The following is a 26,935-nucleotide window of genomic DNA, read 5'->3' as shown; positions in this document are numbered from 1 at the left end:
TGCTGGAATCGATAGCAGAGGGGTCCAGGCTGCTGAGCCAATGGTGAGATCCACCAGGCTTCAGCATACCCTCAGCTAGCAGCCCGTGACAAGGGGTCACAATCCAGCTGTAGGGAGAAGGGAGTGACAGTAAGGTTGGCTGGTGTGCTGAGCGTGATTCTAGTTCCAGCAGGTGCAGGAATAAAACCCAGAAATGTCAGTCAAAAAAGGACACTGGGAGAGGGGAAAGCCTTGTAGCTCTCTGAGAACGGGAGCACCCTGGGGATGAATTGTATGTTGGAGAGGGGGCAAAATTAATTCCAGCTCTCCCACGGGCTGATGAGAGCTGAGCTCCTAAAACAGTCCAGGGCCTGGTCAGAACTAAATCAAGCTGTTACAGCTGAGCCTGCAGGTTAGAGCCCCTCTTTTCAGGGGGCTGGGAAAGGCGGACCAATAGCTGTGTCACATCTAATCTTCTAAGATGACACAGCCTTTCTACCTGCTGGGAGGTAGAAATCTTATACGCATGTTTCCTACTCCAGTGATCCTCAATGTTGGCTCTCCATTGGAATCACCTGAAGAGCTTTAAAAGCTATGCCCGGGTCCCCCTCCCAGGGGTGTGGGAGCTAGGCATTACGACTTTTCAAAGCTCTCCAGGTAAGTCTCGTATGCAACCCAGGTTGGAAGCTAGTGTTCTACACCACTTTCCAGGCCACTCCCCAGGCTTCCACTTCATTACACTCTGCTGAGGGCAGAATCTGTGAGACTTGCTCCCTCACCCGCACACTCCTCGCAGCAGACTGCAAACCCTAAGAGGAGCGACTGAGTCACGCACTGAGCTTGTGTCTCTCCCAAGTCTAGTGTTTGACCCTGAGCTCTCCCTCCCGGGTGCATGCGGTGCTTATCCTGATTCCTGTCATCTTTTGTTACTCACACCTGCAGCCCACCTACCTCTGTCGCAGCCTCGAGGACGCAACTCTGGCCATGTCTGCTGCCTCAGCTACTCTCCCTGGGAAGGTCCAAGACTGATCACTTTTGTTTCCACATCATTTGCATAATATTCTCCATGATTCAGTACACATTAGTCAGTTCCCTTTTCCTCTCCATCGAGTTGCACAGCAGAATGGATCAAAGCTAAGTCCAGTCTTACAACAGACCTGAGTTAACTCAATCGGCAGCAGAGGGGACTCAATTACCTTTCTGTTTCCTTCTGGCTCCTGCATTCTTTGAGACATCACACAAACAGAGCAAAATCTTCATCATCCAAATCATCATCATCCTCCTCCTCTGGGCTGGAGGGGAGACCAGTATTTAAATTAGGTTAAAAAAATCTGAACCCCATACAATGTTTCAAAGCCGCATTTCTTTCATGTGTTAAATCGTAATTGAGACCCACTGCTAACAAACTATTACCAAATACAGCAATGAGTTTATGTAGTTTGTGTGCCAATTCCTTAAGATATATAACAAATTCAAAGTATAACCGTTAGGAAGGAGGGCGCTGAATTATTACTATTTGCGAACAATATGCCTGGACCTAGAAAACAAGAGGATCGACCGGAGTCATTTTAGAATTAATGACCGTTGTGCAGTCAGATGAAAACAAAGATACAGAAATGGAAACTGAGGAAAATCACGGGCACCTAGATGGTTTAAACATCCTTTAAAAACATTGTTTATGCTTTTTAATTGGTTTGCACACCCTTGCTTCACAATAGAGCAAAAATAAACTTTGGCCACATCTATGTTGATGATTTTACATTGTAAGTATTGTACTAGAAGAACGTAACTATTAAAAGACATATTCCAGGGGCCAGCCTGGTGGCACAGTGGTTAAGTTCGCACGTTCTGCTTCGGCAGCCTGGGGTTCGCTGGTTCAGATCCTGGGTGGGGCCCTATGCACTGCTTGTCAAGCCATGCTGTGGCAGGTGTCCCACATATAAAGTAGAGGAAGATGGGCACGGATGTTAGCTCAGGGCCAGTCTTCCTCAGCAATAAAAGAGGAGGATTGGCCACAGATATTAGCTCAGGTCTAATCTTCCTCAAAAAAAGAAAGACAACTTTCGTCATTTTGTAATACACACAAACCGAATCATTATGTTGTACACCTGAAACTAATCTAATGTTTCATGTCAAGTATATCTCAATTAAAACAAAAAGACATCTTTCTTTAGGCAGCATTTCTGAGGTTGAGAATAGGTTGAACAAAGGGCAATGCTGAAATTCAGCCAGTCTGCACGGGTCTGGTTCTCCAGTGCCCCCGTCCATCCCTTCTCTGGGACTCCTCTCCTAGCCTTGCTATTATCCAGCAAGTCAATGGTTAAACGTCTACACAGCAGAGGCAGGCAGAACCCTGGGCTGGCCCCTTGACCGTCTTACGGCACTGCCCTCATGACTAATGGGACGTATTTCAGGATGGGTCATTGCTTGCTTTGTGTGGAATCAAAGCAGTGGTCTGATTCAAGGATGCCCCATCTCTCACAGAAGCCGTCCTCTCCATTTCTCAAGAAGATCAATTATTACATCCTGGTCTCATGACTCAGCCCGAGAAAAGGGATCCGCTTGTGTTCACTTTTTACTTTAAAGGGTGTTTGCTCAGTATCCAGATTTCATCTATGTTTGTAAATGCACCTTATTATTTTTAAGCAATATTTTATAAGTTGAAATTAATCTTAAGGGGCTCTATATCTTTTAGGGTAATTTCTCTTCCTGTTAAAATACAAGGACCGTATTCCAGTTTTCGTTTTGTGGAGTCAAAAGCATACAGCTTTAAGAAGTGTCTATGAGTCAAGCACTTCCTTATTATTGCATGAATTCTTGGGAAATTACAAAATGCCTTTGGTTAGCAGGTGAGGGGGCATCACACGGTCAGAGGAAGGCAGTCCCGTATTGACGTATTATTCCTGATAGTCAGGAGCATGTTGTTGCTTGTATTAGCTTCCTTTCCAATCTATGAAAACTGAAATTTCTCATTAGGCCACCAGGTGGCAGATTAATTGCAGGAGAAAAAAACTAGTACAAAAGCAGCAGGGAAATTTCTTCAGCTAAAGTAAAATAAAGAAATATGCGGCCCCACCTTATTGGTCCCTGTGCGGTAGAGTTCTCTGATCAGAAGTTACACCTGGTAAAAAAACAACCCAGAGGTTTTAAAGTCTTTCTTAAGTGTTTTACTATGCCTTTGAAAGAAAAAAACAAAACGCAAAACGCCCTGCCCACTTCATAATGATCTTCCTTAGCGCACAGCTTGCTCGAGTCCTACCTGGCAAGGGGTACTCACAGAAGCCCCAGACACGAATCTGGGCGCTCAGGAATTCTCAGTCCTCTGTCCTTGTCAATCACATGGATTAGTTACAGTGGTGTCTTCCTTCTTAGTGCCCCTAAGTCCTGTGAGTGTTGATTCACTGCCACCGTGGCTGGGCTGGGCCTGGTGTCCTCCGTCATTTCCAGGACACCTACAACTGGTCCTACCTGGCATCCCTGTCCCCAGGATCTTCCCCTTCTGGCCCACTGCCGCCAGAGTCACCTTTCCAGATCTCAGACTGATCATGTCACTCTCCTCCTTGAAAGCCCACCACACTGTGCAGGTCGAATGCAAACGCCAAGGTACAGCACACAAGGCCTTTCCAACCTGGCCCTCAGCCAGCCTCACACACACACTCTCACACTCTCATTCAACAACAAAGACATTTTGGCTGTCTGCCAAATACGCCACTTTTTCATGTCTCTGACTTTGCATATGTCATTTCCTCCATCTAGAATGCTCTTCTTGGCCTGTGTCCAGCAACCACCCAGTCCGGGGTAGCTTGCTTGATAATCTTAGGTGGATCCATGGTCGTTCCTGCCTGTCTGACCTTGGCACTCTTTGCTGAGCCTCTTTGCATGAGCTCCTTGATATACAGATGATACAATTTTATGTCTGTTTTTCCCACAAAATGTAATCTCTTTGTGCAAGGGAGTGGAGTGAATTATGGGTAGGGCATTATTTTCAAGTAAATTTCCGGAAAGCATCAAGTGGGGAGCTGCAGTGTCTTGTCTGGTGTATAGCCGCCCACAAGGCTGTAATGGCATGGATGGGAAACAGTGGCTTTTGGTGCGGAATGTCATTGGTTGGACAAATACTACTGGTGCCTCCATGATAGAAGCCAGCTCCTGTCTTCTACTCAACGAAGAAATATGGCCACTGAATCTGTTCCACAGCAGCGAGGCTCCTCCCTGCATTTTCTAAACTCTCCTGCTTTCCATCTCTCTGCTCTGCCTGGTCTTGTCCAAGAGGCAGTGGATACACATCTGCATCTTTCATCTTAATTAGATAGGATTTTCCTGAGGGTTTTTAGCACTGAGTTTTTAACTGCTATCAGTCACCGTCTTTTGAGCTAATTGCAGAATGTTTTGGAATGTCTGAGGGCAAAATCTGGACAAATATGCTGACTTAAGCTGACTAGTCATTTAAGAACCAGAATATATCCTACTCTGGGCCCCTTTACACTATCAAAGACCTGTGATGTTTTCAGAAGTTTCCATGGTAACAGCTGCTCATTTGAGTACTAAGTAAACCTATTGTGAGTGTGGTCATCAGTAGGGCATGTGGTTGGGTCCACGTCCATCACAATTTTAATAGAAAAAAATATCAAAAACTAAAGATGTAACAAAATATGGACCTATTTAGTGGGCTGAAGATCCCACTGTGAACCATCTAGGTCCTCAGTTTTCCCTTTTGGCTGCTCATTTTAACAAAACAAATCTTGAGCAAAAGAAGAAAATATTTCAGACTGGACCCTGCCACTTTCAACCTGTGTAACTTTGGCCAAGTCATAGTGATGCGGGGTCGGTGAGCCGAGGAGTTGAAAGAAAGATTTCTTAGACTCTCAAGATCTGGCAGTAGTGCTCTTTTATTTAGAGAATAGTGTGGAATAGCATGGGGACAGGACCCATGGGCAGTCAGAGCTTCTGCTGCCGCCGCTTCTGCTGCCCCGCTGGCATGGGGACAGGGCCCATGGGCATGCAGAGCCCAGCTGCTGCTGCCCCCGCTGGCATGGGGACAGGGCCCACGGGCAGGCAGAACTGGTGCGTGGGGACAGGACCCATGGGCAGTCAGAGCTCCTGCTGCTGCCCTGAATTGAGGGTTAGGGCTAATTTTATAAGGCATGGGTACGTGACTTATTTTTACTGGAGAAAAGAAAAGATGATGTAAAAAGTCATTAAACGATTTCAGTGCAGATGGGGTCTGGTTATTGTGCGCTCATATAACTTTAGATATGAATCTGGCCATATAGATCGGCATGTAGGTGAGGATGCCCTGGGCTTTTCTCCCTGGGGCAGTCCTAATTCATACCATAAAAAAAGTCCACTGGGTCGTATAGTTTGGCATGTAGGCCAGGTCCCCTTGGGCTTCTCTAGCTGGGGCAGCCTTAATCCACATCAATAGAACATCTCTGAGCCTCAGTTTCCTCATCTGAAAAATGGGGTAATACCTGCTTTGATTTCCACAGGGGGATGCTGTGAGTCTCATGACGAGAAATATGTTTTTAAAAATTCTTTAAAAAACATCTTTAAAAAAAGTTGCCTGGCTTATTAGTACTACCACCAGGAGGGGATGGAAAAAATAAAAGGAGATAGAATCAAAAAATCTACTGGGTAGCTCACCTTAATGAGAGAAGATTAAAATTTCTGTCTCCAATGAGATGTTGGAATTATCAGCAGCTTTCTTTTGCCCTTTCAAATTCCTTTTTTTGTAAAGCAAAAAGAGAAGGTAAGTTTCTACACCGAGGGAAGAATGAAATCTTTGTGTGAAGTTATATAGGATCAGCCAGAGAGGGAGAATTGATTTGCAAAGCTAGGCCACGCTATCCTCGGGCTGGCTTCCTCCACTCTAAATAGATCTCACCACCTCTAAAAATTCATTTTATTCTGTAGAAGATGTAAATTAATCTTTATTTGCTCACTCGCTGTTGAACGGTTATATGTTCCCATCCTGTAATTTTATGATGAGGTCTGTCTGGTCAGGTTGGCAGGCAGGACTCGCTCTGGGTCCTTCAGCGTGCCCCACCTGTCATCCTGAGCTTAGCTCTGCCTGCATTTGGAGCAGAACTGAAGGATGACCTGGCCAAGTAACGTGGAGACTGAGCCTTCACACCCTGCAGGAGGGCAATTCTTAGGCAAAGAGCCCCAGGGACCTTGAGAGTCTGCCAAGCAAAGAGAGGAGTCCACAGCTCCCCAGCCATGACACAGAGGTGATGTGACTGGTCTCTCCGACCACAAACTCTGGCAAAATTCTGCTGATTCATCCTCACACAGCAGAATTCTTACTGGGGGCTGGGGACACCCTAGACTATGTGACACAGAGGGAGCTTTGTGGCCAAATGCAGGCTTTGTTTAGGGCCCCACCTCCCACTTTGCACAATGCGGGGAGCCAGAAGCCATTAAGCTCTGAGATCAGATAAGGGATTGAGGGGTGAATCCACTGGTCTTGTTACATTTTGCTGTGTTAATTCCCATTGAGAACCATGTTTCATCAAATACGCTGTTACTTCCTTCTAGGAGAAAGAGATTCCTGTGGGCTGACTATAAATTTAGTTTGGGGCTTCCTACCAGGTTCCAGGGAAAAAATAACACCCAACTGTTCAAGGGAAAACATGGATATCCGCCTCCCCAAGCTAGTTCATTCTCTGGATTTCTACCGTCAGAAGTTGCTTCGTTGGAGAACTTCAGCCCGGAGAGGAAGGTGCCTCTCACTACACAACGTGACACATGTGCCAACATTGTGTAGTTTGTTTCTTGGTTTTATTTTTCTCCAGGAAAAAACTTCTATTAGAGATGTGTGGAGGGAAGGAGGAGCTGAAGATTCCCAACAACTTCAAGCGTAGCTCAGCCCCAACGAATTGGTGGTTTTCAACCTTTCTCACAACTACCCATCCTTCAGGACTCAGCTTCCCTCTCACCTTCTGCATGTAGGCTAGGGGACCCGCCTTTAGCTCTCCTGTCAGGTGCTTCTCCTCTCCTGGACCATGAGTCTAGAAGATTCCATATTGTTCTGATGTTAATCTTCCCCACATTGATTTGTAGATTACAATCCCAATCAAAATCCCACCAGGCTTTTTTATAGATATTGACAAACTGATTCTAAAATGCATATGGAGAGCTGGTAGTTCTAGCGGAACAGTCTTGAAAAAGAAGTACAAAATTGGAAGGCTCATACTACCTGGTTTCAAGACTTACTATAAAGCTACAGTGGTGAAGAGAGGGTGGCACTAGCCTAAGGATAGACCTGTAGTCCAACAGAGCAGGATAGAGAGCTCAGAAATAGACTTCACATATATAGCCAATCGATGTTGACAAATGCGACGAGATAATTCAAAGAGGAGGAGTCATCTTTTCAACAAATTGTGCTGGAACAGTTGGACATCCACGTGTAAAGAAATAAATAAAATGGCACTCTAAGGAAAAATTAACTCAAGTTGGATCATAGACCTAAACGTAACCTAAAGCTATGCAACTTCTAGAAGAGAAAATAGGGTAATATTTTTATTATTTTGTGTTACGCAAAAATTTCTTAAAGAGGACACAAAAAGCAGAAACCGTGAAATTAAAAAATTGCTGAATTCAACTTTATAAAAATTAAAATATTCTATTTGAAAGCCGCTGTATTAGTCAGGGTTCTCCAGAGAAACAGAACCAATAGGATACACATATATACCAGGGATGCTGATGGTATAAACGACCATCAGGGGCCGAAGGCCTGAGTACCAGGAGCACCAAGGGCAGAGATGATCAATGCCCTGGCTCAGCCATTGGCAGGAAGAAAAAGGGGAGAATTTCTCCTTTGGCTGCCTTTTCTCCTATTCAGGCCCTCAGTGGACTGGATGATGCCCACCCACTTTGGGGAGGGCATATATTTTACTGACTCCACCAACTCAAATGCTAATCTCATCTGGAAACACCCTCACAGACACACTCAGAAATAATGTTTAACCTGAGCACCTCTTGGCCAGTCAAGTTAACCATCTGGCCACTGTTAAGAAAATGAAAAGACAAGTCATAATAGGAGTGAAAATGTTTGTAGAGCATACATCTGATAAAGGACTTGTGTCCAGAATACATAACTCTCAAAAAGAAAACAAAGAATCCCATTAAAAATTGGGGAAAGTGTTTGAACAGACAGTTCACCAAAAGACATGTATACACAGTAAGTAAACACATGAAAATGTTCATTATCGGTCATCAGGGAACTGCAAATTAAAACCACAATGAGAAACAACAGTACACCCATTAGAAGGGGGGGGACCCAGGATGCCAGATGTTGGTGAGGATGGAGAGCATCTGGGACTCTCCTGAGTTGTGGTTGGAAATGCAAAAGGGCACAGCTTTGGAAAACAGATTGGCAGTTTCTTACAAAGTTAAATACGTACTTACCATAAGACCCAGCAAACTCACTCCTAGATATTTGTCTGAGGTAAATAAAAACGTGTTCCAACGAAAGCCTGTTGATGAATGTTTATAGCAGTTTTGTTCATAATCACAAACAACTGGAAACAACCCAAATGAAACTCAAGTGGTGAATGGATAAACAAGCTTGTAGAACACGGGTCTACAGTAAAAGGAGTGAGCTACTGACACATGCAACAAAAGGAATTTCAAATGCATTGTGGTTATGTGAATAATGCCAGACTCAGAAGTCTACTTACTTTATGGCATTCTGATATAGACAAAAAAAAAAAAAAACAAAAACAGATCAGTGGTTGCCAGAGTCTAGTAGCAGGGAGGGGTTAACTGCAAGGAGACACGAGGGAATTGGGGCGGGGGAACATGATGATGGAAATGTTTTATATCTTGATTGTGGTGATGGTTATACAACCAGATGTATTTGTCAAAACTCAGAACTTATACACCAAAATGTTGGATTTTACTGTACGTAAATTGTCTCAATAAATTTTTAAAAAAGAATTTAGAAAGGATCTTTCTAGTATTATGAGGCCCTCTAAGACTTAATGAGCACAAACTGAACCCTTAATTAACTTTCAAAATCCCTTTGAACTCATTAGAGGTGTCCATTTGCTAACGATTACTTTGTTGATACTCATTTCACTTTGGTCTGCAAGGAGAAAACACAAAACATATTCTGCCCCTCTCCCTCTTTCTCTCTCTTTCTTTTCCTCTCGTTTTTTTTCCTCTCTCTCTCTAGTAAAAGTATACCTTCATATGTTGCTGGCAATAGGTCTGGAGATGGATTTATGTCACCATTGACAAACATACTCTTTGTGAACTCGATTCTATGGAGCTGCAAGGCCACATTGCACTGGAAACACTACTATGGGTTTTAATTCTCAAATATCTGTTTCTAGAGTTTCCATAATTCACATGGAAGCTTCCAGATCTTTCCAAGTTTGCTGTCAAAGGCTGCTCTATTTCCTCTGGCAAACCTGTGCCTGGGCATTCACAATCTTGCCTGTAGAAAATACGGAAATTGGAGGCAGCCCTGGGCATCGAGGATATGGCTGAGCAACTGCCATCCCGCAGCTGGGAAAACATTAACCAAGGGCTTGCAAAACAACTTGGCCATGTCCTCTAACAGCTTCAGTAATTTGTACCACATTTCCAGACGTCATTTGAATACTTCCAAGTCTTCTTTCTAAACTTTTACCTCGTCTTTTGTTTATACAAATAAAATAGAATTGGAGTGTCAGACATGAAATGAATAGCATTTTAACCGGAAAATGCAAATAGTGAAGCTGGAACCAGGGAGCAGGTGAAAGTCCAGAGGTCATTCTACCAGGAAAAAGGGAGGTAATTTAACAATTGGGAACAATGTGCACCTGTGAATATAGAGAATGTGCCACTCCTCAGACAACAGACGAGAAAGGGCTCCGTCTTCCTTTCTTCACTTTAATCTGGGCAACAGGCTGTAGAAAGAACTCAGGTTGAAGTTAGGCAAACTGAGATGCTCAGCTATACAGATTAACCAGCAGCATTCTGACTTTGGGAAAATGCCTTGACTCTCTGAGCCTCTATTTCTTTGTCTGCTAAGTGGGGATAATAATACCTATTTTGCAAGGTTGTGTTAAATTTGGAAATAATGCAAAGAAGACAAATGAGTAACCCCCTTCCAATAAGCAAAGTAAAAGAATATACAGTTCATGGAAAGAAAAACATAAATGCAGTTATATGTGTTTCATAATGATTCTCAGTAAGAGAAAAGCATATTAAAACTACAGTGAGGTGTGTTTTTTACTCATCATATCAACAAAGATTGTTTGATACACCATGTTGACAAGCTCGTGAAGAATAGGCACTCTCCTACACTGATGGGAAGAATGTAAATGGCGCATCACCTTTGGAGACCAAGTTGGCCATATCAATAAAAATTAAAATCTTTATATACTTTGAACCAGAAATTCCACTTCTAGAAGGTTATACTATAAGTACTAGTATATGTAGAAAAGGAAGAATTTATTGCAGTATTGTTTAAAGTATGAAAATATTAGAAACATCATCAATGTCCCTCACTAATTAATATATATTGTTTGTAAGACCAAAATATCAGAAACATAAATGACCATCAATAATTAATATATGTAATATATATTATCTCTATAATACTATGCAGCCATTAACATAATGACATGTACAGAAGGATCTCTAATATATATATGCATAAACATATGTGATGAATATACATGTATTTGTTTGTATAGATGACCTCTGGAAGAATATACTAGAAGCTGTTAATATCAGCTATCTGTTGGGAAGAAAATTGATTTCTGGAGAATAGCTTGGTAGGAATATTGCAAACCCTTTTCTTCCTTTTAACATTTTATTTATTTTTACTTTTTACCTTTTCATTTTGAAAAATTTTCAGAATTAGAAAAAAGTTGCAAAAGATATCAAAGAATTCTTCTACCTTTCCAAATGTTACACCTTATATAACCACTGTATAGGAAATTAATCTTAATACTCTTAATTATTTACAGACTTCTTTGGATTTCACCAGTTTTCCTACTAATGTCCTTTTTATGTTCCAGGATCAAGTTATCGTGTTGTCTTGAATCCTCCAATCTCAGATGCTTCCTCAGTTTTCTTTGTCTGTCATGACCTTGATGACCATGACCAGTTATTGTGTGGAATGTACTCACTTTGAGCTTGTCTCATGTTTCCTCCTAATGAAATTTAGGTAATGCATTTTTGGCAAGAATATCACAGAAGCACTGTTGTGCTCTTCTCAGTGCATCACATCAGGAGGCACGTGATGCCACTATGCCTCGTTAATGGTGATCTGATCTTTGATCCCATGGTTAACTGAGATTTCTCCCCTGTGAAGTTATTCTTTTCCGCTATTTTGTGGGGACATACTTTGAAATTATGCAAATATCTTTTCTCAACATATTTACTCCAGTAACTTTAGCATCTCTTTTGATTCTTGTTTGCAACAATTAATAACTGTGGTTTTTTTCCAATTCGTAGTTTCTGTTTTCATCATTCCTTCTACGCTTACGAATTGGAGTTCTGCTGTGAGGAGGAGCTTTCCCTTCCCCACTTTAATTGCTTATTTACTTATTTAGTGAGTGTGGACTCATGGACATTTGTTTTATTCTTGTATTATAATCTGCTAGTGTTGACATTTATTTTGTTGCTTAGCTATCCCAGATTTAACCATCAGGAGCCCCTTAAATTTGGCCAGTGTGTCCTTTTGATGTCTCTATCATATTTTGAGCATTTCTTCACTTTCTGGCATCACAAGATGTTCCAGGCTCATCTTGTACTTTCCCTGTCCAGCCCTTGAATCAGCCATTTCTCCAAGGATTCTTGGTTCTTTTTATAAGAGAATGGTGTTTAGAAACCAACATTTGGTCATTGAATGTGCTCATGGGTACCAGAGCATCATTCCTTCCAGTCTCTTGTAGCAGACAGAGCTAAGAATATTGATACTCACACATACATCTGTATCTATTTCTATATCCATCTATCTGCAAATATTTATATTTGTGATATATATATTTGAGTTTATATTGATCATGAGTTCATACTATCTGTAATTCCAATCCCACAATGTAGTTTATTCTATTCGTCCTTCTATTCTTATCTGAAATCTCTGTCTACTACAGTGAGAAATTTGGCTTTCATTATTATACTATTTTACTTATTTGTTTAATCCTAAAATACTCAAAATAGCTTCAGAATTGCTAACCTATACCTCTGTGAAAAGCAAAATTACAAACTAGAGTGTGTAATATTTGTGTACAGTTCTATTTTACTGTAGCCTTACAAAATATAGCCAAAATACTGTTTTCTAGAGTTACTTACTTGTTTTCTTCCCCACCTCCTTCATTTTTTACTTTTTTACTTTTCGTTCTGAAAAAATTTCAAATTAAGGAAAATTTACCAAAAAAATCAAAGAATTTTTGTATCTTCCTTTTCCAATATTAACACCGCATGTTAATCACAGTATGGGAGATTATGTTGCACTATTCATTTGTAACACAGTTAGGTTCACTTATTGCTATTCATATTTTATTTTGGGTTTCCCTTACAATATTTTATTTTCATTTTGATTTTAGTCATTTACTGATTTCTTTTTAGCATGCGAAACATTGTTATGATTCTGAAATTCAGAACTTTCCAGAAAGGGATAGTCAGAGATATAGAACCCCTTCATCCCTTACATTGTGTTTCAATTTCATCTTTTTAGGTACTTTGTTCCCATCTATCCTGTCTAGGTAACCAATCTGAGTTTCAGATTTATCCTTCCTCTATTTATTTCTGCATACACGAGTGAACGCATGTGTATTTTCTCATTTCTCCTTCTTCCTGACATGAAAAGCAGCATATTAGTCTAGACACTCTTTTGCACTTTCTGTTTCTACTTAACAGCATATCCTTGAACTCTCTCCAGTTCATCGAGATCGTCCTCATTTATTTATACAGCTCCGTAGGACTCCATTGAGTGGCTGTATCTTACCATATTCCACTGCTGTGCTATGGATAGGCATTTAGGTTGTTTTTGGTATTTTGTAATTAAAAATAATGCTGAGACGCATAAACTTGTGCAAATGTATTTTTCTGTTCTTGGGGCTGTATCTTCAGGGTAAATTTCTAGAAATAGGATATCTGGGTGAAACACAAGTGCGTATGTAGTTTTTTTCAATCTTGCCAAATCCCCTTCCGTACCAGTTGTACCGACGTATGAGAATACTTGTTTCCCAACAGTCTCACCAATAGATTTTGTTGTCAAGATTTTCAAATTTTCATCAATTTGGTAGGTGAGAAATGGTATACCATTTTTAAAACATACCATAGGATTTTGTTACATTTCTCTAATAATGAGAGTTTGAACATCTTTTAATATGTTTAAAGGAATATTGACATATGTTTTCTGAATTATTTGTTCTTATCTTTTGCTCATTTTTCTATCAAGTTTTCAGTCTTGTGTTCCTCAATGTCTAAGAGGTTTTTTAAATATTAGAACTATTAACCTTTTGCCTATGATATGGGTTACAAATTCTTCCTTTTGAATTTAATGCTACATGCATATAATACTTACTGTAGAAATTTTATAAAGTACACAGGAACATGTTTTGTAGGAACTGAAAAGAAAAGAAGAAATGTGACAAGTTGCAGATTGGCAGTGGTTTTACTCCAGTCCTTAGTGAGCGTCTCTCTCCATCCTCATGATTTCAATTTGCCTGTTCTCTTAGGAACCCTCTGAGTGAAGCAGCAGTCGTGCGCCAACTAGGAGGCTGGGTGAAAGGCCAAGTCGAAGCTACTAGAGGTAAGCCCTGACTCTCCCTCTCTCCTCTCCTCTTCTGGTACACGTGCCTGTGCAGTGTCACAGTTCCAGGAAATAAATGAGAGTTACATTCACAACTTATTTTCCCTCCTCGTGGCCTCCCCTCCTGCCTTGCAGGAAGGTGCTCCCAGAGGCCTGGCAGAGCTTCTCTTCTAAGTATAAATGCAGACACTAAAAATAAATGGTGGAGAAGGTGAGTCTCCTTCGTTCCTGAAGTGTCAGCACACCAGGGGTATAAACATCCCTCAGGCGCCGGGAAGGAGCAGGTGGCCATCCACTTCTAACTGGGCTTTTGCAAACAAGGAGAGAAACCCTCTGAGGGCTGCTGAAGAGCTGGAATACCTTGATTTTTTTCCTAAGTTGTGCTGAAGGCAGGATAGCAGGGAAATAGTTCCTCCATATTTCTAATATTTTTGTGGCGAGTTTGTAAGCAGGCGTAGTCCACAGGAAAGGCACCGAGGCTTGGTGAGCAAGCAAACCAGGGCTGAGGGAATGCAGTGATGAATCGCTGAACCATCAGACGGTGAACGTTTGAACAGTGCAGAGTGCGTAGAACCACGAGCGGACTAGGAGACACGTGTGCCTGGCATGGGGTCTGTCCCATTGTATGCAATTAACATATATTTGAATAGATGAATAAAAAGCTGTCCTGTACTACCTTGTACCGTTATTAAGGATCTCAAGGCTGGTGTTAAACGCTGTGGGAGTTAGATGAGAAACGCAAGGCAGAGAATGAAGTGCGACAAGACTCCTCAACAGGTGCTCTGACGCAGGCAGAACTACAAGTGCCGCCACTGGGGGAGACTCAGGATGGGACTTGCCGATACCGAACCATGCAAAATACAGCAGGTGACAGCAGCAGCAGGTAATCCAAGGCACACCTGGAATGCAAGAGCCCACACCTGCAAACAGAGTCAGGCCCAGCCAGCACCTGCTCCAACTGCCCAACCCGGCAGAAAGCACACTTCCCACGGGCAATAGCAGACACTTGAGAACCGGAGTCATATAACCAGTTACCAGGCAGAGGCGATATTATCTCGCCATAGAAAGAATGTGGCAGAATACTGACGTGACCTCAATATTACTGCAAGAAATGCTTTCCCCAGCCACTCCCAGGCTCCCACTCTCCCAAACACATAAATCCTCTATAACCAACCACAGACGTCCTCTGACCGGATCATGTTCTCACACTCTTCCATGCCTCTGTTTATGCTGCTCACTTGGCCTGCACTCCCATTCATTTATTCATTCACTTGTTCATCATGAAAAAAATTTATCAATTTGCTCCCCGATTATAATTGATTTTTGATTGCCAATTTATTCATTGCCAGTTATGTCCCAGGCACTGTGCTAGGTGCCTGGGGTATCGTGAACAGAACACATGTGGTCCCTGCCCTCACAGGAGAGACAAGAAACAAATAGAAATAAATGTTTACTTATACATTGTGATAATTGCTGAGAAAATGACTATGCTAGGAGAGAAAATGCCAGATGGCGCTGACTGCAGAGAGTGTGGTTAGGAGAGGCCACCCGGCTACCTACCCTGGAAAGCATTTCCTCATCAGCCCACACGCCCACGCCCACTCAATCAGGTGGAAGGAGCATGGTGCTTTGGAGAATCAGTGTTCAGAGGCTCAAGGTTCAGGAGCAAGGGGAGCGTGCAGGGATGTGATGAGAGATGAGGCTGAAGCTGCAGGACCAGCGGGGACAAGATCATAAGGAGCCCTCCGTGTCAGACTAACGCATTTGAACTTGCCCAGGGGAAGGACAAGTCACAGAAGGATTTTAAGCAGTGGGAGGATGCGATCCCATCAATGCTCTAAGGCTTTCATACATGCAGTCAAGTATCCGGAAACATGTAGGCCAGAAGAATACCTCTGGCCACGGTGTGGGACAGTGGAAGACAAAGTGGGGTTGGACACATGGGGGAGCAAGGAACTTGGTTTGGAAATGATCGTAGCGGTCAGTCTTGGGAGAGATGGTAATGACCATGGCGGTACAGCAGGGGTGGAGGAGGTGATGGAGTTCCAAAGGGGAACCGACATGCTGGGGACCATTTGTTTGGATGTAAAAGATGAGGGAGGAGATGCTCCAGATGAATCCCAGGTTTCTACCTCAGGTGACCGGGTGGACGGTTGTGCCGCTTGGTGAAGAGAAGAAAGAGGTTCCTGGAGAAAGTAAAGCAGAACTCGAAGAAGAGTAGAAACGTGGTGGGAGAGACGTCTGCTTAGAGTGTTTTATTTTTCTCTATTTACTTTGGCGACGTGGGATCCTTTTGCCTTATTTTTCACATGAAAAGGGGTGTAATAGCACAGCAGGGGGGAAGAGGAAGATTCTCAGAGTCAGCAGACCCTGGGGAGAAGCGCCGTGGATCGTCAGTATCAGGCATCCACATTCATCCATCAAGCCTTCCTTGGGAATTAGGAGTTGACACCTGGGAATTGTTTGGGTAGGAGTAGAATGGCAGATGTCAACCTCTACTCCACCAAAATGAGTTCTCCCTGCTGTAAGTCTCTCCCTTTCCTCCCCAACCCTGGCCAAATAAAGCTGCTCCTAATTTTCTTTAGTTTAACGCTGGAATCGGGTACAAGAGAATATCTTCCTCAAACTCTCCAGTTTAACAAGCTGTTGTGACAGCCGTTGATCTCCACTCGCCATGCTGTAGAAGTAGAGAAATTAATTATTTTTAAAATGTGCATGTCTGCCTACGTAGACCCAGTCATTTGTTCATTCATTATTTATTCATTCATCAAACAGCTATCAAATGCCACCTAAGACTGGACCACCCTTACCTGTTCTCAGGTAGATCCTCACCCCTTCCTGAAGAGGAGGCACATAAGGGTGACAGCAAGATGGGCCAATACAAAGCCAGAAAAAGTAAAGGGCAGACGGAGGAGAGGCGAGGCGGGGCCTGTAGTCTTTCCCCTGAGTGCAGCCAGGCCGAAGATGGAAGGTTAAGACGGCCTCGGGTGGGCTCAGCTCCCTCCCATGTTCACGTTGGCCTCGTGCTCTGACACCAACGGCTCTGCACACGTGCAGGGGGCGGTGCTAGAGGCCTACCTATTTCCAGATACTTGACCCAGCTGCCTTAGGGAAGCCTTAGATGGTGGCAAACGTGAAGCCAAGGTCGGAGGAGCCAAGGAGCCCGTGGCCTTGTTCCCCAGTCCTTCACGTACTCAGTAACAAGGAGATGACTGCCAAGAATGGGGAGGAGGGACCCGCTGGTTCACATTCTTTCACTGACCCCTTTCAGGCTTTGGGTGTGTGGCACTGTGCTGAGCTACGGGCAGTGTCAAAGAGGCTCCACCATCTCAAATTGATTGCTGAATCCTTATTCCAGGAAGTTATACAATTTCCAAGCAGCGTATAGGAAATTAAGCTTAAAAAAATCATCACAGGTTGATATTCTGGGGAAATCCCAACTACCAGGGTGATCAACTGACACAGGTCAGCGCCAGCCTCTGAGTCAAAGCACGCTCCACTTGTCCGCTGCTCAGGGGGCCTGTAATTTCCTGAGAGCTGGGAGGGAGCGAAGGGCCCCACGCAGCCTCAGAGAGGTTTAGCGCTGTAATTTCCCATGTTTTTCCTACACCCAGCTATTGATACTTGTACCAAAGTGATGGGCTATGTATGCTTAACCTCTTCCTCGGCCCTCCCCACCCCACCACGATTGAATGAGTGAGAGAGTTTAGAACTTGGATCAAGATTCGCTTTCCAAAATCTTTCATTTTTTTTTTTTTTATTTACCTTCTATTTTTCCCCCTTCCATTCCATCCCTCCCTTCTATTCACTAATTTGTTCAATTATTCATTACCTCGTATCTGGGGTCTGAGCTTAAGCTAGCTCTCACTCCCCATTACCCATTAGGATTTAGATCTCAGTCTGGGAAAGCATGGATGATTGTGGCGTAGGCCTCCCGTATGTCTATGTACCTGAGGGACAGAGCCTCCTGGGAAAGACTCAACCCACAGGAAGAGAGAGTGGGGGACACCTGCAAAGTTCAATTGCAACAGATCAGGATTAGGGTGGGGTTTTGGGGTGATCCTGGTGGGATTTTGGAAAGAGCATCGTGCCTGTTACTCAGATGATTTCCGGGCTAGCAGCAGGGACTTGTGCCTGGGTCCTAAGGTGAGGGTGCTGGAAGATAAAGGCAAGTAAAAACCAAAATAGCTCTTCACTCAAACATGCGAGGATATGGGAAACCCCCAGCAGCACAGCAGCAGTCTAGAGCCAGGCGGATGTCAGCATCCTTGTCCCTGGGCAGGCGCAGGTTTGGCAGGGACAGTGGTGGACACCAGCATGGAGGCGATGCCTCAAAGGCCACTTCTGGTGTCAGCAGCAATGGAGATCTCAGCCCAGCAAGCACAAGGAAGTGAGGAAGGAAGTGGCAGGTGCCCCATGGAGCCACAGGGCCATCGTGCTCAATATCTCTAAGATAATGGCTGAAGAAGCCCAGACTTTGGGGGCTGAACTTGATGTGAGGATGTACGTTTGGAGCCTCGCAGAGCGCATTTGGGTCAATCCAGAGAACACTGTTTTGTGTCGCTTCTTAATTAAGATGCTGTTTCACTCCAGGCAACTGAGTTTGGGGGACGTGAATTATTACACATTCCTTAAATCCAACTTAGTTCCAAAAAAGGATTTGCAGGAGCTTTACGTGAAAGCCTCAGATATAAAAGGGCCATTTTTTTTTTTTTAAAGAACCATAGTCAAGGAATAAAGAGTGGAAGGAAGAGAAGAAAAGAGGTGTCCCACTAGAAAACGTAGTTAGGCTAGTGTTCTTGCTTGACTTGAAATCACTGTCTCTTTAGGGCTTAATTCCTGAGAATGTGAACTCTTTGCCTAATCAGATCCACATAGAGATGAAACAGATCTCCAGGCGGAGATCCCTTTGTCCCCCAGAATGTATGACTGTGCCCGAACACGAATCTTGGATAGTTCTTGACGGTTAGAGAGCTACCTGGAGTCACTGAGCTTTGTTTGAATAGATTGTTGGAAAATCCTGATTATGACGTCTCTGCCCCAATGTCACAAACAACAGATGCAGCAGACTGAATGCCAGGCAGGGGGGTCACACAAATGGCCGAGGGAGCTGGAAATGCCCCTGTATTGGTGACCATCCTTCCCATCTCCTTCCATCCTCACAATGATGCAGGTCCAGATAGCTCCACAATTACCCATCGTAAGAAACCACCAGGAGAGAGGGCGGTGGCCTGTCCAAGGCCACACTGAGGCACAGGGCCAGTGTTTGAACATGGTCTCCAATTCTCAACCCTAGCTGTGTAGGCCCTCCCTGGCCATAGGTCTGGAAGAATAACTCACCCTGATTTTTTTATAAGCATTCCAGAAGATTCTGATGCTCATCCACGTTTGGGAGCCTTACTCCCCTAAACCATCTGTCTCAGCCTGCAGGCTCAGTGGGTCCATCACCTCAGGTGAAGCGGGGTTCATAAATATAGGAATCTAGTTGCTGAATTTGATTGGAGGATGAGAAGAAGACAACTTGGTCCCCGAACAAGGAGCATGATGGCAAATCAACGCAGGTGTCAAAGAAATAGCCGCTCTTTTTACTTAATCCCTTTAGATGTTTTTATTGGCCCAAAGTAAAATCATCCCTACAGACAGCACCAAGGGAGAGACTGGTCCTGGATGGATCCCACATGGCTCCCACCGACAGCTGCATCAGAATTCGAATGTCCAGAGTGGGCGGAGCAGAACGGCCCAAACCTGTCTGGGAGGGACACACACACACACTATCCTGTCCTCCTCTTGGCATGGAAAGGCCTAGAAAAACGCCAAGTGACCTGCAATCCCCTTTGGTCCTTTAGAAATTCGAGACTGCTGTAATTAGACATCTCCAAGAATTTCCAATGTCCCTAGAGTATAATAGGAAGTTAGAGCTGGAAGGTCCCCACCGTGACAGAACAGAGGGCGATGATGGGAGCACTAGACAACAGAGCGTTGAGGGCGGGGCAGTGGTAAAGCTTTGAGGGCAGGAATTAGCTCGTGTGTTTATGAGGCTACAAGGAGAGACCTGCTGGGGAACAGAGAAGAAACAACATTTACATTTACTAAATACCTAATTTGCGCCGAATTCTGTGCTTTCGTATATACCATATCTCATTTCATCCTCCAATAGCTCCATCGATAGGGAGTCTGGTTCTATTGTACAGGTAAGGAAACTGAGGCTTAGACAGGGCAGGTAATATATCCAAAGTGACCCAGACAGTACAAGAGAACCAGGACTTGAAGTCCAGGTCTTTAAGGACACAAAGTCCCTGCCACCCTATTGTGTGCATATGCATGCATTTCTATATGGATTTTAGCAAATGCACCATCTAGCAAGTTCTAGGCTCTGTTCTAAGTGCTTGACAAATATTAAGTCACTTAATACTCATAACGACCCTAGGAAATAAGTGTCAGTTTTATTCCTAGTTCCCAGCTGAAGACATTGAAGGAAAGAGAGATTACGTAGTTTGCTGAGATCCCGTGTCTGAGAACTGGCTGGCTGGCTAAAAGCCCATTCTCATTATCACTCTGTGGACTCGCTGCACGGATGCACGTGCCTCTACTGAGCACTTACTCTGTGCAGGCACTGTTGGTACTGTTTTGAGTGCTTTTCGTTTATTAACTCGTTCAGTTCGTGTGGTTGGGGAGTCTAGAGACCGAAACCCTCTGAAGACTGTGGAGCACAGTGGCTGAATTACGAGTGTGGGCTCTGGAGTCAGGCCTGACGTTTACTAGTTAAATAACCTAGTAAATCATTTAATCTCTCAGTGGCTATTTCCTCACCTGCAAAGTGAGAGTCATAATTGCTTCTACTTCATAGATTTGTGGTCAAGACTAATTGAGTTATTATCTGTAAAGTGCTTGGCGTAGTGTCTGGCAAGTAGAAAGTGCTGGAGTTGTTTTAAAAGGCAAGTAGAGAGAAGCCGAGAGTCTGCAGCGGGCTCCCAAGTGTCTGGGTCAGCATCTACATGGCTGACTTCCATCTCCCGCAGGGTGCCTCCCAGCTTCTGGACTGGCTGCTTGTGGATGCCGTGCTTTGGCAGCTTGGGCCACACCAGGGCACTGTCCAGTCATTGCTGTTTTAAGCTGGAGAGATGGATTGACTCTAGCCTGAGAAATAAGCTGAACCAAAGAAACTAAGAGTAACTAGGAAGCTGCAGGATGCCAGAGGAAACCCATCCACCCGGGACTTGAGAGCTTCTCCTTGGCAAGTAGCTCAAACTCCGCCATCCTTGAAACATAGCCTTGGCTGCCTGCAGGTTAATCAACATTTCAAGGCTATTTGACGTGGCAGGAAATAAATTATTCTGCAGTACCAAGATGACTGCCCAGCCTCAAGACCAAGGATTGTGCTTGAGGGGCCCTCCCTGGGAACTGGAGGCAGGAAGCCCACAGGGAGAGAGGCTAATGAGCAGCAGGCTGGTGCACTGTGGTTATAATCAAGCTCAGTGCTTATTCCTCCACCCTTTCTCCAGCTTGGGCCGCCTCCTCCATTTTGGAGACCCTGAGGCCCTAGGGATTCACTTGGTGGGGTCAGGACATGTGGGCCAGGGCTGTTCCGCGTGATCTGGGTCTTCGGCCCCAGGAGGAATGGCTGCTTACGTCTGAATATGTGCCGAGATGAGGAACCACAAAGAGCTGAAGAATAAGGCCGAAGGAGCTCAGTTAACATGATTGTCTCCATCTTCTTTTCCTCATGCCTCCTGCACATGTGCTGAGCTTTTGTATGCATTATTTCCTTTGCTGTTAGCTGTTATTCTCCCCATGTTATACACGAAGGAACTGTGGCCCAGAGACATTGAGTAAATTGCCCAGGATGACACAGCAAGGAAACAGGTCTGGAAGGGCAGTCAGAGAGGTGAGGGACAGAGCATGCAGGAGCTTATCCATTTCTTCTTTATCATCGAGCAAAGGAGCACCTCTGAAGGGCCATAAGCATAGACAGGGCAAATCAGACTTGCATTTTGAAGAGGACACTGGCTGCTGAGTGGAGAGTGAATTCAATGAAGGGAGATGAGTTTTGAGTCTAATGCAGTGGTCCGGGTGAGAGGAGATGGGAAACAGGTGTGGTGATGGAATGAAGTGGATGGGTCCCTGAGATATTTGAAAGGCAAAGGTCTGCTTGCAGGTAAGGGGTGCCTGGCAAAGAAGTGCATCTCCTGTTCATCAGCTTTCTAGAGAAGAAACATTGGAAAGCCACACAGTCAAGACAAAGGAAGAAATCTCAGATCCTCTGTGGGCCAAAGAACAAATCTTGAAGCTCCGGGAATGATCAGAAAAGACGTGGTTTGCAAACTTTTCAGAAATGTTGTCTAGGCAACGAGCCACTGAAGACCATTGTATCGCTTAAGACACTTGGAAAGGAATTAGGCTGGAAGCTCGGAGAGTCTCAATGGCTTCCAGATCCTTCCCTGCGCAGCATCCTTAGAACAGAGCATCAGGAGCTGGCCACAGAAACCATGTTTCATGAAGGATGATGCCAACTCCTCCCCCAAGTCTGAAGGTCTGAGCTTTTAATCCCTTTTATTCCCAGCATTTTACCATAATCCATGTCAAAGTAAATGGGACTGGCAGTAATAGCTTTATCAGGAAAGCGTGAGAAAGCTAAATGGGGAGCTTGGCTGAGGGTCCAGTGACCTGACAACCAATTAGTGCCAGGCATTGAAGTGTGTAAACAGAGACCTTCGTGGGAAGCAAGGAGAGAGATGCATAGTAACTGAACCAAGCAAGCCCTAAATATGTGGCGATTTCCCACTGAGGAGCTAGAAGAAGCAAAGATGGAGAAGTGCGTGTGACCTCAGGCATTTTACGGTCGAAGGCTGAGAGTTAGAAAAGAGTGACTCCGCTGAATTTTCAGAGATAGGTCAGGCTCCAGGACAGGGGCTGGGGCCTCTTGCTTCCTCCTCTGGTTGAATCAGTGAATAAATGAGGCCACTAGGCTTCCTCTGGCTGCTTGGTTCAGCCACTTTCATTCCTGCATCAGGAACATCGCTCTACCTGTTCACTCATCTGAATTCTGCTCCACAGGTATTCACATGGCTGAATTCCTAAGTTGGCCTACCATGAACTCTCCATGACATCACTTTGCTTCATTTTCCCTGAAACATTTATCGTTATTTAAATTTTTAAAAATTTACTTGTTTACTTATCTGTCATTGGCCTCACGTCCCTGAGAGCAGAGACTTTATGTTTGTGGGAGGGGAAGTCCCAGGGTCTAGAACAGTGCCTGACCCAGCAGGCACACAGTTTTGTTGAATAAAGGCCATAAGTTGATAAGTCAGGAAACTGAAGCTTTGTGAAGATGATAGAAAAGTCACTAGTTGGAAGATGGGAAATTCAGGCAAATAGTTCCTTCAGTGTTTATGGTGTGAACCAACTAGTTAGACCAATATTTTAAAAATTTTGTTGGTTAATTATCTTAGAATGTCTCAGAGCCTGAGCATGTGAATATTTATAAAACAAATGTAAGGCACAATATATTAATGTCAATGAAGTAACCTGTGCACACAAGTTCACTGACAAAATGAGCTATTAAGCATTTTCTCAATATCCATTGCAAAAAAAAAGCTCTAATATGAATGTTTAACCAAAAGTGTGAAACAAAGCAAATAATCATTTGTTACTTCATTTTTAGAAAGGTAAATTTCTACTTCTCTTGGGCTTTTCTATGTTTCCAAACATCCACTTGAAGTTTACAGTAGCATGAATGATTTAAATAGAGCATTTTTTTAGAGCACAATCACTGCAAGATGTCGGAGCTAGAGTTGAGATTCAGACCCAGCCTCCCAGAAAAGAAAATCACAGCAGCGGGAGAATTCCAATGAGTCACACCCAGGGAATAAAGCCAACGTCCACTGCATGGGAATGAGAATAGGCCCCAGGAGATGCAGGTTCTCTTCCCCTTCCTTCACGGGCTAGTGTTCACACCATAGAGATGAGGACACTCGAGAGATTTCAACCTGCCTCTTATTAGGGCCAGTGTAAGCTTGGCCTCTAAAGTGTCTTCAGCAGAGACCCCAGTACACGTGGTGTGTACTAAATGCTGTTTGGTCAAGATGCTGAAGGAACCGGTGATGCTTTGTGAGGGTCAGGTTGCGATTCAGCCAAGAAAGACTCATCTGGAGGAGTCTGGCAAAACTGAACAACTTAGGAACCTTCCCACCCCTCCACCTTTGCAACTGCATCCAGGCCTCCAAGCTGTTGTGCACGCAGCACACTGATGAAGTGTGTCTGAATGGAATTTCAGTCTGCTAACCTGTGCTTCCTAAATTTCTTATTAGCAATTTGCTCTTACCTGGAGGCTAGTCAGGATAAAACTAAAAATTAAAGGCAGAGTTTTATTGCTCTCTCTCCTCCTGCTATTCTTCAGACAGGAAGGAAGGAGGGAGGAGTGGGGAGATGACTTTGCATCCTGCTACCTGGTGCTGGGCAAATGGCAGAAGGTGTTTGGAGCCTTTGAATGAGAGAGCAACGTGCTTGGCCTTCATTCTGCAGGTTGGAGCTAAGATGTCTGGTGAGCTGATCCATCTTTGGGTGCTTGTTCCAAGTTTATCCACCCCATGGGATGTGGCCCCAAAGTGGAGCAGTGATGATTAGAGCTGTCTGACTCTCCACCATCCGTAGGGTCCTAGCTTTCCTATATGCCTATGGGTACCCCGTCCACCTTCTCTCTACTTGAGGCTGCTGCTTTGACAGGTGAGTCTTATATACTGTTAAGGATAATTTTTCTGAATATTACTTTAGCCCTGATACCCTTCAAGTTCAGATCTTTCAGAATATTATTTTGGTAATAATAATAAATAACTTGCTATCTCAGAAGATTTATGAGGATGAATTTATTCTTATTTCATTCATTCACACAAACATGTAGACTAATACAAGTACTTTTTGACTTCATAATCTTCCCACACAACAATAGCTCTGAGTGTAGGGAGCTCACCAAGTTCTAGGGATGGATAGGATTAGGCAAGTGTGTATTTTGGCTTCTAGGAATTCTCCCTACCACACTTGATGACTATGAGACTGATACTGGAATCAAAGATCATTAATCAGTGGTTAATATTTTAATGTTGAGCAAACAATAGAGACAAACACTGCCAGAAACCCCTTGAAAGTAACTGATAGGGATCTGGCTTCTGGGAATAGTGAACTGAACTTGTCGGGCGAACCCTCCTGCAGATAACAATTATAAAATCTAGACAAAGTATTTTTTTAAAACTATTTAAAGGTACTAGAAAGTGACCAAAAGTAGATGGAAAGCAGAGGAGATTTACCCTTAGAATATCACAAGTACAATGGTTAAAAATAGCAGATTTGTATCTTTTTCACCTAAAGGCACTGTCCAATCCTTACAGTTCCAGTGGCAGAAAACCATAACCTTATTGGCTTAAAGGGACAGAGAAAGAAGTTCAGGGCTGACAGAGCAGATGGAAATTTTGGTTGAGAGGGAGAGAAATCTTAAAAGCGATGAGCCACAGAAATGGTGAGACCCAAAATCTGAGTGTAGATTCTGCCCAAGCCCCTTGTGACTGCTAAAACACACATGCGTAAGGGAAAACCTGGGGACTCTAGGCAAAAAAAAAAAAAGAAAAAAAAGAAAAGAAAACCCAGCGAGGAGTCTACAATTGAAAGACAGAACTGCACTGGGTAAATCTGTGAATTTGCTGTTTTTTTGATTGAGTGCTTTCCTCTACACACTTCCAATATCAGAGGATATAGCTCAAGGCAGACAAAACAGCAAAGGAACTACAAAATATGAGCATAAACACTGCCTAAATCCTTGGCTGACCCCTAAGCTACACAGGCTGAGGAGAGACCACTGGGAAGCAGGCTAAAAATCAGTGACTTAAATATGAAAGACTTGAACAGAGATATCAGATGCTGCAGTGAAGAGTGAGACAGCATGAGTCCAGCCAAGTCAACAACAACTGCAAAATCTGTCCTCAGAAGAACATAGCAGATTACATAGTGGCTACAATGTATAATTCAATTATCCATTTTTCAACCCAAAATTGTCAGACCTCCAAATAATCAGGAGACTTTGACTCATTCACAGGAGAAAAACAATAAATAGAAACTGACTTTAAGTGGACCCAGATATTGGAATTAGTAGACAAAAATGAAAAGCAGCTGTTATAAATATCTTCAAAGAATTAAAGGGAAACATGATCTCAATGAGTGAATAGATAGGGATCTCAACATAGAAATGGAAACTATATAAAAGTAACTAAAGGAGAAATCTAAAGTTGAAAAATACAATAACTGAAATGAAAAATTCACTCCATATGCTCAGTAGCAGATTGTAACTGGCAAAAGAAAGAATAAGTGAACTTTAAAACAGACCAAGAAAAATAACCTAATCTAAACGACAGAGAGTAAAAAGGAATGAAGAAAAATAAACAGAGCCTCAGAGACCTAGGGAACAGTATCAAGTGGCCAACATAGATAAAATCAGGGTCTTAGAAGGAGATGAGAGCAAGAAAGGGAAGAAAAAACATTTAAGGAAATAATGGATAAAACCCCCCAAATTTGATGAAAAACATTAATTTCCAGATCCAAGAATATCAGCAAAACCCAACAATGATAAATAGAAAGAAAATCATGCCAAAGTCAAACTTCTGAAAGCCAAAGATAAAGACGAGAGCTTGAAATCATCAAGAAAAAATATTATATACAGAGGAACAATGATACAATTAATAGCTAGCATCACATCAGAAACATTAGAAGACAGAAGTCACTAGAAAACATATTCAAAATGCAGAAAGAAAAAATGGACCAACACCGAATTTTATATACAAAGATATACACTTCATAAATGAAGATAATATAAGATAAATATTTTTAACTAAATTATGAAGAAAATACAACTTATAGAAATTTGTGGGATGCAGCAAAATCAATGCTTAGAGGAAAATTTAAAGTCTTAAATGAATATGTTATAGAAGAAAAAAGATCTAAAATCAATAAACCTATGCTTCCACCTTAGGAAAGTAGAAAAAGAAGAGAAAATTAGCCCTAAAGCAAGCAGAAGAAAATAATTAAAATTAGAGTACAAGTCAATTACATTGACAACTGGAAAACAATAGAAAAAATCAACAAATGTTGGTTCTGTGGAAAGATCAATAAAACTAATAAATCTCAAGGCAGGATAACCAACGGAAAAAAGGAGAG

General features: G+C 43.2%; 1 long non-coding RNA gene across 1 annotated transcript in view; it reads left to right on the top strand.

Moving 5' to 3' along the window:
• The window catches only part of LOC102147921 (uncharacterized), a 113,735-nt gene that overhangs the window by 46,929 nt on the left and 39,871 nt on the right, over positions 1–26,935 (top strand). Inside the window, exon 2 of the long non-coding RNA XR_011438098.1 lies at positions 13,665–13,738. This is a non-coding gene — a long non-coding RNA (uncharacterized lncRNA). The remainder of the gene's footprint in view (positions 1–13,664; positions 13,739–26,935) is intronic.

Source organism: Equus caballus, chromosome 4 (assembly GCF_041296265.1).
Source record: "Equus caballus isolate H_3958 breed thoroughbred chromosome 4, TB-T2T, whole genome shotgun sequence".
NCBI lineage: Eukaryota > Metazoa > Chordata > Mammalia > Perissodactyla > Equidae > Equus > Equus caballus.
The sequence above is the reverse complement of the archived record's forward strand: the minus strand, read 5'-3'. Positions and strand labels throughout refer to the sequence as shown.